At 36.0% G+C, this 12,094-nt stretch overlaps 1 protein-coding gene across 3 annotated transcripts in view; it reads right to left on the reverse strand.

The window, feature by feature from the left end:
* The window catches only part of dop (microtubule-associated serine/threonine (MAST) protein kinase dop), a 71,819-nt gene extending 64,315 nt beyond the window's left edge, over positions 1 to 7,504 (reverse strand). For 2 of the 3 annotated variants that reach the window (XM_073983250.1, XM_073983248.1), the window contains exon 1: positions 7,261 to 7,504. The gene's annotated coding sequence lies outside the window, so the exon portion shown is untranslated. Of the gene's footprint in view, positions 1 to 6,981 lie in introns of all 3 variants that reach the window. The other variant, XM_073983249.1, reaches the window with a different exon arrangement.
* Positions 7,505 to 12,094: the final 4,590 nt, after the last annotated feature.

A 12,094-nucleotide genomic window follows, 5' to 3' on the forward strand; every position in this document is an offset into this window, starting at 1 on the left:
AGACTATCAGGCAGATTTGCCGGACTATATTTTTTGACAACTTAACTCCAGAAAAATCAGCTGGGCCAAGTTTGACCACTTCAAGCGAGAAGTTGTAAGAAAAGCGAGAGAAAAAGAGAGACTGACTACACATATGAACATATGATTGCCAATGTAAAGTCGGGAGGTCAGTTGTCAATAGTCGCGTCGTAACACAAAAACTATTTTTCTTTCATTTGGGGTGTTGTATTGTTGAGCAAAAACAACAAAATCACCGAAGAAAAAGAAGCAAAGCAAAAGCCGTATTAAATTGAAAAACAATAACTCATGCGCAGAAAATTATTGTTCTGCTAAATGGGCTCAACAGAAGAAAAAAAAAACAGACAAAACACCAGAAATACACAAAAAAAAACAAGCAAAACACAGAAAGAAAAAATGCCAAACAATAATCACTTGTGACGGACATATACCACACAACACATTCATTACAAACAACAATGGGGGGAGATCAATGTTGCCAAATAAACTTGGTAAAGGTCACGATGATGATGATGTTGTTGATGCTCTTCCGAAGAATAATAATAATCATAACAACAAGAACAGCAACAACAACAACTATCTATAACACAAAATCAAAAAAGCTCTCATAAAAATTTCCATATTGTTGTTGGAGATTAGACGAACGCGAAATAAATCTCACAAGAAACAGCGAGAGAAGTAGGTGGTAGGTACGTAGAGAGAAGGAGGAGGGAAATAATGAAAACACATTTGAATTTCAATGTTATTTCTTTTGTTGTAGGTGGAATGTGTGGTGCACCTACAAAAATTAATATTGGCATTTGTAAAGAATTTTTAGAGGAAATGCTGCCGCTGCTTGGCCAAAAACATAAAATAATGATTTATGGTTGTAAAATAGCTAACTTTGGTGTACATCTTAAGAGGAATTGTAACGGAAATTTGTAGAAATTTTACACAAATACCTCAGCAGGTTGTGTTTACAAAGTATGTTGTTCTAAAATCAAGGATTTTATAGTTTAGACTGATATTATTTTCTATCTTTTTCATATGTTTTGGCAAAGTGGGTCAATAGAAGCACCCATTCTTTCCGGAAGGTCTATAAAAGGACCTTTTCTTCCCGGAAGGGTCTATCGGAGCACCCATTCTTTCCGAAAGGATCTATAAAAGGACCCTTTCTTTCCAGAAGGGCCTATAGAAGCACACTTTCTTTCCGGAAGGTCCTATAAAAGCACCCCGTCTTTCCGGAAGGTCAATAGAAGCACCCACTCTTTCCAGAAGGATCTATAAAATGTCCTTTTCTTTCCGTAAGGGTCTATAGAATCACCCTTTCTTTCCGGAAGTTCCTATAGAAGCACCCTGTCCTTCTGGAAGGGTCAATGGAAGCACCCATTCTTTCCGAAAGGATCTATAAAAGGACCCTTTCTTTCCAGAAGGGCCTATAGAAGCAGACCTTCTTCCCGGAAGGGCCTTTAGAAGCACGCTGTCTTTCCGGAAGGGTCTATAGAAGCACCCATTCTTTGCGGAAAGATCTACAAACGGAACCTTTCTTTCCGGGAAGTCTATAGAACACACTTTCTTTCCGGAAGGTCCTATAACAGCACCCTGTCTTTCCGAAAGAGTCAATAGAAACACCCATTCTTTCCGGAAGTGTCTATAAAAGAACCCTTTCTTTCCGGAAGGGTCTATAAAAGAAAGCTTTCTTTCCTTAAGGGTCTATAGAAGAGCCCTTTCTTTCCTAAAGGGTCTATAGAAACGCCCTTTGTTTTAGAAAGGAGCACACTTTCTTTCAGTAAGGGCCTATAGGGCAGGTATCGGCACCAATACAAATGCATTGTTTGCGGCCTTACGCATACGACTCTCTCTCGCTCTCTCCACAAACAGCGTGTGCGTTAATGCATTGCTAAAATTAAAAATCATTGAAACAACCGACAACAGAACCTTCTTCTTTGACTTCTGAACGAAGACTGAGAGGTGGTTGTTCTGTTGTTATTCTCATCAAGGGCACGTGTGCCCCTTTTTGCCGGACATTGCTATAGAGCACCCTTTCCGGGAGGGTCTATAGAAGCAACCGTTCCGGGAGGGTCTATAGAAGCAACCTGTCTTTCCTAAAAGGCCTATAGAAGCACCCTTTCCTTACAGAAGTGTCTATAGAAGCACCCTTTCCTTACAGAAGTGTCTATAGAAGCTCCCTTTCCTTACAGAAGTGTCTATAGAACACCCTTTCCTTACAGAAGTGTCTATAGAAGCGCCCTTTCCTTACAGAAATGTCTATAGAAGCACCCTTTCCTTACAGAAGTGTCTATAGAAGCACCCTTTTCCTTACAGAACAGAAGTGTCTATAGAAGCACCCTTTCTCTCCGGAAGGGTCTATAGAAGCTCCCTTTCCTTACAGAAGTGTCTATAGAAGCACCCTTTCCTTACAGAAGTTTCTATAGAAGCACCCTTTCCTTACAGAAGTGTCTATAGAAGCACCCTTTCCTTACAGAAGTGTCTAAAGAAGCAACCTTTCCGTACTGAAGTGTCTATAGAAGCACCCTTTCCTTACAGAAGTGTCTATAGAAGCACCCTTTCCTTACAGAAGTGTCTTAAGAAGCAACCTTTCCTTACTGAAGTGTCTATAGAAGCACCCTTTCCCTACAGAAGTGTCTATAGAAGCACCCTTACCTTAAAGAAGTGTCTATAGAAGCACCCTTTCCTTACAGAAGTGTCTATAGAAGCACCCTTTCCTTACAGAAGTGTCTATAGAAGCACCCTTTCCTTACATAAGTGTCTATGGAAGCACCCTTTCCTTACAGAAGTGTCTATAGAAGCACCCTATCCTTACAGATGTGTCTATAGAAGCACCCTTTCCTTACAGAAGTGTCTATAGAAGCACCCTTTCCTTACAGAAGTGTCTATAGAAGCACCCTTTCCTTACATAAGTGTCTATGGAAGCACCCTTTCCTTACAGAAGTGTCTATAGAAGCACCCTTTCCTTACAGAAGTGTCTATAGAAGCACCCTTTCCTTACATAAGTGTCTATGGAAGCACCCTTTCCTTACAGAAGTGTCTATAGAAGCACCCTATCCTTACAGATGTGTCTATAGAAGCACCCTTTCCTTACATAAGTGTCTATAGAAGCACCCTTTCCTTACATATGTGTCTGTAGAAGCACCCTTTCCTTACAGAAGTGTCTATAGAAGCACCCTTTCTTTCCGGAAGGGTCTATAAAAGAACCCATTCTTTCCGGAAGTATCTATAAACAGACCCTTTCTTTCCGGAGGGGTCTATAGAACACACATCGTTTCCGGAAGGTCCTACAAAAGCACCCTGTCTTTCCGGAAGATTCAAGCTAACCGGAACCACAAGGTATCTTTCGGAAAAGAAAAACAGAATCTCGGTACCAGATAAGGCGGTGAAACCATATGCCAAGGCCAAGAAGTCCAAAACGGTCCAAAGCTCCAAACCTTCAACCTCTTCTTTATGCTACCAAAAGATTGAGAGCAGGACGATACCACTGCCAAGGTAGCCTCACAAGCTAACCGCACAATGTGTCTTTCGGATCTCTTATCATGGGATGCAGTGCTGAAAGAAAAACAGAAGACCAATGGTACCAGATGACTACGAGTGGCAGTTCTCGATAGCTGACCTTAATGGATTTCCTGATGAGAAGATCAGTGACATTCGATGGCTATTTATCGAAGACAGTCTGCTTGACATTGTGTTCTCGGGCGGTGGAGAACCTCCCAAACACACACAGCCGCTAGAGCTGCCCTCTACAGTGGAGTCAAGTTCCTGTGTTGCGAGAATATGGAAAAAGTTGAATTTCTTACTAACACAACAGATGGCCTTGGCAAACTCTGGGAAGTATGCCAGCCAGCGGTCGTCTGCCCATGACCCGAGACTTTTAAAAACATGTCAAGGGGACTTGGAAATCTCCCGCATAGTGTTACAATTCAAACAATCCATCATCAGAATTAAGGTTCTTGACCTTTCAGCTTTTTGCCCTGGAATCTGCAGCAGTTGTATTCCGAATCTGTTGCAATCGTTTGTTGCATTTAGAATTGGTCATCAATAATATATTCGGCTATACAGCCTTTGTTACAATACTTGTTGGACCTCTGTGCAGAACTGTCCCGCCATGGCAAGAGTCTTTTAAAATCATGTTTGAGGACTTGGAAATCTCCTGCATAGTGTTACAATTCAAAGCATCCATCATCAGAATTAAGGTTCGGGACTTTTCAGCTTTTTGCCCTGTAATCTGCAGCAGTATTCCCGATACTGTTACTATATTTATTAAGCTTTTGTTAAGATACTTCTCAGACCTCTGTCTGTACACAACTTTTTAGCCTTCTGTATGGAACATGGCATAAATCGGGTTTACGTTCGACCTTCTGATTCTTCTGAAATTTAGTTCGCTTAGCTGACTTTTCACATGTCCATAGGATAGTCTTAAATCCCAGGCCGAAGACCGGCTATTGGGGAAATATTAGTATTTATAGAAGACTTTTGGGGTAAAGTTGAATTTAGGCACGGCCCTGTGATTTCTTTGACATGTTTACCACAGACAGGGGTTATTGTCCTGAACGAAAAAATAGCGATTTTATCTGGGGCAAGTCCATACTTCCCGAGATATGAGTATTGAAAATACAAACAAAAAACGGCAGGTCGCGTGTAATCTCTTCTTGTTCACGAAACTTTACGCGGCTTATGTCTAAGAATCATTAGCCATGCATTGATGCATCGATGTTCGGCTCTTCAACCAAGGATATTCATTCTCGCCCGTACGAAACTTTGGCTTAAATCAGATTGTTTACTAAAATTTGAAGGTCATTATCTTGATGTATCAAAAAGATCCGCGATCAGGTCCTAAACCTGACTCTTTGCCTTTCTTGGCCCGAAATTTTTCAGTACGGTCCGGAACTCTATGAATTTACAATGGTGAATGTTAGAAATACATTTTAATTTTAAAAATAACATCACCTGCACATTTGACACACCTTTCCAGATCTTGGCCTCAGCCCTTGTCCGGGACTTTCCAGCCTTTAAAATTTAATATCCTAAATATTTAATAATTTCAATTAAATATCCATCGTGTTTAAAAATTGCTGTTCATATTCATTCGAGCATAGAACCACCCTAGTTTGCTCACGTCTGGTTTGCAGAAAGAGATAAAGAATAAATGAAAATGTAAATAAAAAATAAAGAATCGGCAAAAAATAAAATAAAAGTTACTGGGCAGAAAGTGCAATATTGAAAATTGGCACAAATTAAGACGAGAAAACACGACGATTTTAAAGAAAACACCTAAATCTTAGAGCAAAATTTATTTTGACCAGCACAAAGCATAAATCACACTAAAAAACAAGCTCATTGCTAATAAATACCACAAAAAACTCTGTACTGAGAGTTTGTATTTTTTTAACATTTGCAAAATAAATATACAGTTAGGCAAGAAAAGTATTGCAAAAACCAAAATTGTAGAAAATTTCATATTAATTGTTCGTTTATGGCAACAAATTATGTAAAAACTATACGGTTTTTTGTGCAAATCTCTTGGTATAGGTCCTTACAACAATATTCCATCAAAATATGCAAAGCTTATTTGCGATTTATAACAAATACGGTCAAAAATAAGAATTAACTACTACTTGGGGGTGACAATAAAAGTATTGCAACGGGAATATCAGTACCATAAAACTACAAAATTTTTGCAAATTTTTGCGGTCATTGTGCATTTTTATGACTTTTGCGGCTAATAATAGACTAACAGTATTGAATGTAATAAAGTTCAGTGATAAAAAATGCGGTCATGGAGGGTCATCAGGCAGGTAAAAAACGCATGGGACCATATTAACAATAAACAATGACGAATCGGCCACAGGCAAGTATGCCAAGAATGAATATTTGACTCAATATGTATTGTAGGATAATGGAACAATGCAAAACAGTCCGATTTGGCTTTGAGAACATCGAAATACCTTTGGAAAGTATATGGAAAAAATTGACACCAGTGTAGTATTTTGAAACGACCTACGACAGAGCACTATTTCGTCTCTAAATGGTATTGATATGATTTAATTTTTACTAAGTGGATAGATATTATCCTCTGCTATCATAATAAATCCAAAAAATTGCGCCAAATTCAATAAAACCCATCAAATATGGAAATTAAACCGCTACTGGAGAAGCTTAAATACCGAATATTTGGGTACTATATTCTTTACCATGGAAAATAGTATGCGAAATTGGGTTCACGGATATAATAATGATTGGGAAGACATCCCCACTGACATCATTAAGAAATTTGTATAAGCATTAGTCTGAAAGTCAGAAAAATCGATCCCGAAAGCTCAGACAAAGTCAACTACTACCATTCCAAAGACCAGATAATGACATGTTAATCTTATTTGTGTAAATTGCCGATGTAATATAACAACACAAAACTCTTAAATACATCGGGCCAACATCCTGATAACAACCCTCATAAAATTTTTGGGTCCAATTTAACAAAAAACTCCAAAAACGTCCTCCAACGAAGGATCAAGATTTACTAAAAATTGGGGAACCAGTATCCTTAGAGTGGAACATACCCAGCCTTAATTTTTGGTTTAACTAAGGTCATTAATGCTCTAATGAATGTCCAAAGTGGATAGACAACTCATTAAGGAACATACCTTTGGCAATTCTCGAAGAAACCATCGATTTGATAATTTTTGCAATACTTTTATTGTCACCCCCAAATAGTAGTTAATTCTTATTTTTGACCGTATTTGTTATAAATCGCAAATAACCTTTGCATATTTTGACGGAATATTATTGTAAGGACCTATAGCAAGATATTTGCACAAAAACCCGTATAGTTTTTACATAATTTGTCGCCATAAACGAACAACTAATATGAAATTTTCTACAATTTTGGTTTTTGCAATACTTTTCTTGCCTAACTGTATATTGTGTTTTTTCGCGATTTTTGTCAAATTGTAATACCAACCAACCACTCACCGAAATGTAGTAAAAATCTTATGACATATCGTCGTTTTCGTTGTCCAAACACGAAAAAAAAACTTAAAAAACAAGAACAACACAACCAAACCAGATAGAAACAGAGCCAGTAATAATATAAAAAATATACAACACCTTGTCAATAACAACAACAATTCAAATACACAAAACACACTCATCTACACACTCCCAATAATACACAATGTATTTTTTTCTTCGTTACGGGGTTTTGCTAGATTTTTTTTTCATCTTTACATTTTTTTTCTACACTTTTCTTACATTTTCATCTTTTCACAATTTCAATATTTTGTATTTTCTTTAATATTTCGTTTTGTGAAGGCGTTAAGTTTTATTATTTCTGTTTATTGTTGAAGAAAACCGTTTTCTTGCTATGATTTTTTGTAATCCGACCCGTTTTTTCACTTATTTTTTGTATGTGCTATATAATAATTTATTCGTGATTTTGATTGGGACTGATTTCCTCTCATTCGTACGATTTGACACTGACAACTAAATGGCAATCATCTCTTGTAAGCTCGTTGAACAGTATTGCCAAATTTACGGCAAAAATTGTTTTATGTGACGGAGAAATGTGATTAGTTGGAGACGTAACGTAAAGCAAATAAAATACATGTATAATTGTTGCCTTTTGGTCTGTTCCAGTACTGCAAGAATCTACTAATTTTTACTATTTTTTCCGATAACATAAAGGAAAAAATGTTATCGTAGTAAAAAATAGAAGCTTCTTGCAGGTTCTGGAACAGAGCAAATGTTGGTTTGTAGGTCTGTTCGATAACACACAAGTTTTTGACATATTGAAGAATTTTCAGCCAAAAAGAAGTTGTTGTTGTGCTACTTACGTGATCTGTTAAATAGATCTTGCATTAACTGCCTTAATTAAAAACAATTCGTACATTATCCACATTTTTAATGCACAAAATTAAAGGTAATTTAAACTGAATTTAGGTATTTCAATATGGCAATGCTGTAAAAGAGAGCCCATATTCATGTAGGAGAGAGAGAATATTCATGCTCTGAGACACAATTTGCATTGCAGTAAACAACAAAACAGTTGTTTACCAGCCAACAGCTGTTTCGTAAATGCAGAAACTGTCGTCTGTCAAGTTAAAATTAAATGCCCATGTTAATGCAAATTAACGTTGCCGTCTGTCTAGGGTATAATGTAAATATGGACAAACTTGTTCAGTAATAGGTCATTTAAGTCCAATTTACATATATACATTAAATGATTTCGTTTTACGAAGTCCTAGAAACAAATGAAGTGTATTTAGGTACATCTGTTTTTTTGCGTCATTTGCTTACCCACACAATCGCACATACACACTTATACAATAACACATACAATAATTTTAATTCAGAAAAATAAGAATTTTACAAAACAAATGTTTACCAACTAACTTGACTTAATTCAAAATTTAAAAAACATAATTTTTGCAAGTTTTTTAACCATTTATTTTCACTTTTGTCGTCGTTTGAGTATTTTTGTTTTTCTACAACACACACAAACAAACAAAAGCTCTGTTCCAGAAGTAAAAAGTTTTTTCAATTTTTACCACTTTTACACATTTTGCGTTCCCGTACACAAAATTTATATGAAAATCGTTTACGGCTTTTACAACTTTTACGACTTTTACCACTTTATAAAGTACGGGAACAGGCCAAAAGACGTCATAAAACAGTTGCATTTATTGGTAGTTTATGACAAAAAAACAGGGCTGCTTATAATAGTATGGTGTTTTCTGCGTTGTTTAGAATAAATGACGCAGCTATTGTCATATATTTTTGTATGGTAAATGGCGCCAAGTCCCGGTCCACACTAGAGTGATTTCATTGAAAAAATTGCACGAAATTATGCATCTCTAGATCGACTTCCATAGTAGAGTAAAATCATAAAATTGCTGTAGTGGGGAATTCGATTTAAGAATGCCTAATTTCATGACATTTTTTAATGAAATTCACGCTAGTGTGGACCGGGACAAAATGTTGCCTATTTCAGCAAATAAATGACGAAACAGCCCTAAAACCTGTTTTTCGTGCTAATGTAAAAAGCACATTAGATATGACTTCATTAGCCGGATTTAGTGCATTATCAGGTTTTATAGCACGGTTACACTACAGCTTTTTGCCGGGTTAACCCACTTCATGAGGATTTATTTGCTTAATCTGCTAAAATCTGACCAGATTTGCCATACAAAAATTAAATCCTCTCATGGCTGGGTTTATTTTAAATCCGGCACAAATCCACCAAAAAATACAGTGTTGTATTCGGTATTTGTGCAAAAAACTCCAACTCTACTCAAAAAGTACCAAAAGTTGCAACCACAGTTTATACCACAGTTTATACAGTTGGCCATTCAGAGTTCTGTTAACAACATTTGACAACAAACATAATAGATTGTTCATTATTGTGATTTGAATTCCTTTGTATTTTATGTATTTGACAGCAAACTAAATAGTCAGGGCTAACTAGTTTGGGCTGAATGGCCAACTGTATAAACTGTGGTTGCAACCAGAGTTCGAAAATAAACAGTACACTAACATAGTGTACCGCTCCGAGAACAGTATCACTAAAATATTTTTAGCGTTAGTGTTCCGGAACACAAACACTAAAAAAATTTTAGTGATACTGTTCCGGAGCACAACGAAAAACGTAGTGTACCACATTTTGGTACACTAAAAACGTTGGGTACCGCAGTCGGAACACTAAAAATCGTAGTGCTCCGCAGTCGGAGCACTAAAAATCGTAGTGCTCCGCAGTCGGAACACTAAAAATCGTAGTGCTCCGCAGTCGGAACACTAAAAATCGTAGTGTTCCGCAGTCGGAGCACTAAAAAATCGTTGTGTACCACATGTCGGAACACTAAAAAATAACGTAATGATAATGTACCACACACGAGTTTATTATGATTTGCGAGGAAAATTAAATATTTATAATTTTTGAGATAAGTAGAAATTAAGACATAAAAACTCAGATACACCTCTTAAATCCATGTATGTATACATATTAATTAATAACGTTGGGAACTTAAGTAGAAAATATGAAAAACATTGATTCGGTTGTTGTACAATGGCGCACTACAAATTGTAGTGTTCTGACTGTGGATACATGAGTTTATTATGATTTTTGAGGAAAATTAAATATGTTATATTTTTGTTAATTTTCTCGTTTAGAGTTAAGCTTGATGATCTGAATTTATTTGCAAGTGAAAAAGGAAAGCCAAGGACTCGAACCCACATAGTCACCAAATTACGTTACCTGGTTTCATTGGTGGTAAAGCAAATCTTCGGACGTATCGACTATGTAATGGCTTCTCTGTCCTAGAACTTATCGTTTTTCAAATGCAAATGTGTTTTTGTACATTAACGCGGATACTTGGCCACAGAAATGTATTTTCTTCATGACAAACGCTTTTTGCGCTGACTTTGAAGTTATGAGTTGGCTTTGAACGCTAACACGCCATGACAACATTTTTTGATATGTTATAATTTTTTTTTAATAAATACAAATTAAAAAATAAAATTTAATAGAACACGTGAAAAACGCCTGATTTGATTTTTGGACAATGGATCAATAAAAATCGTAGTGTTCGGTTGCTGAGCACTAAAAATCGTAGAGTTCCGACTGCCGGATCACTAAAAATTTTAGTGTTCCGACTGCCGGATCACTAAAAATCGTAGTGTTCCGACTGCCGGATAACTAAAAAACGAAACAATGAAACAAAAAAGTCGTAGTGTTTGGCTGCGGAGCACTAAAAATCGCAGGATTCCGACTGCCGGATCACTAAAAATTTTAGTGTTCCGACTGCCGGATCTCTAAAAATTGAAACAATGGAACAATAAAAATCGTAGTGTTCGGCTGCGGAGCACTAAAAATTGTTGTGTTCCGACTGCCGGATCTCTAAAAATCGAAAAGCTGCTAATTATAATTTCTGAGGAAAATTAAATATTTTATGGGCTGTGGGACGAGTAAAAATTAAAAATAAAAATTAATAAATAAAACGCACGTGTTTTAAATTAGTTACAAACGTTGGGAGCTTTAGTAGAAAATTAGAAAAAAAATCATCATCATTAATTTATGAATATTGTTTCTTGTACAAATGGCAACAGGTACAATTTCCCCAAAATAATAAGTGTGTGGTTGTATATATCCCGAAATCATAAAGTCGACTTTAAATGTACAATCATACTTGCGGAAAATCAGCACATTCTCATTGAGTGATATTGTTTGTTGTGCAAATATCAACATGTACAATTTCCCCAAAACAATAAGTGTCTTCAAACGTGCAAGTCTACTTGGGAAAATCCACATACTTTCTTCAACTGCATTCACTGAGCAATTTTGTTTTTGATACAAAAAGTTACAGGTACAATTTCCGCAAACATTGTGTTGTTATCAATATTTTCCGTTCCTTATTTCTTTTGTTCACATTAAAAAATTAAGTATATACTGAGCGTCTAAATGTGCAACCACAGTAACGTTTAATATTTTAGATTATATGTAACAAAAAATGTAATAAATAGTGTTTTATAAAAATTTGTACCGCTCAAATTTTGTAACTAATTTTAAGCACATGGATATAACATTCTCATCTTAATTTGTATTTGTTAATTTTTACTTGACCCGAAAGCCATCAAATATTTAATTTTCCTCATAAATCATAATAAACAGATGATTACCTAAACGTCGAACAGTAACATTTTTACTGCTCCAATGTCCAAAAATCAGTCAGATGTTTTTCACATTTCCTACTAATTTTTATTTCTTAATATGTATTTATTAAAAAAACATAAAATATTAAATTTTCCTCACGAATCATAATAAACTCATGTGTGGTACATTACCATATTGTATTGCACGTGGTACACTACGATTTTTAGTTATCCGGCAGTCGGCACACACGATTTTTAGTGATCCGGCAGTAGGAACACTACGATTTTTAGTTTTTCACAACCGAACACCACGATTTTTATTTATTTATTTATAATTAGGCTTATAGTAAATATAAGACTAATATACAAGATACAGCATTAGCGACAAAGGCCATCAGCTCACCACGATTTTTATTGTTCCATTGTTTCGATTTTTAGATAT

Source organism: Musca autumnalis, unplaced genomic scaffold (genome assembly GCF_047663935.1).
Source record: "Musca autumnalis isolate F117 unplaced genomic scaffold, ASM4766393v1 scaffold_4, whole genome shotgun sequence".
In the NCBI taxonomy this organism is placed as follows: Eukaryota; Metazoa; Arthropoda; class Insecta; order Diptera; family Muscidae; genus Musca; species Musca autumnalis.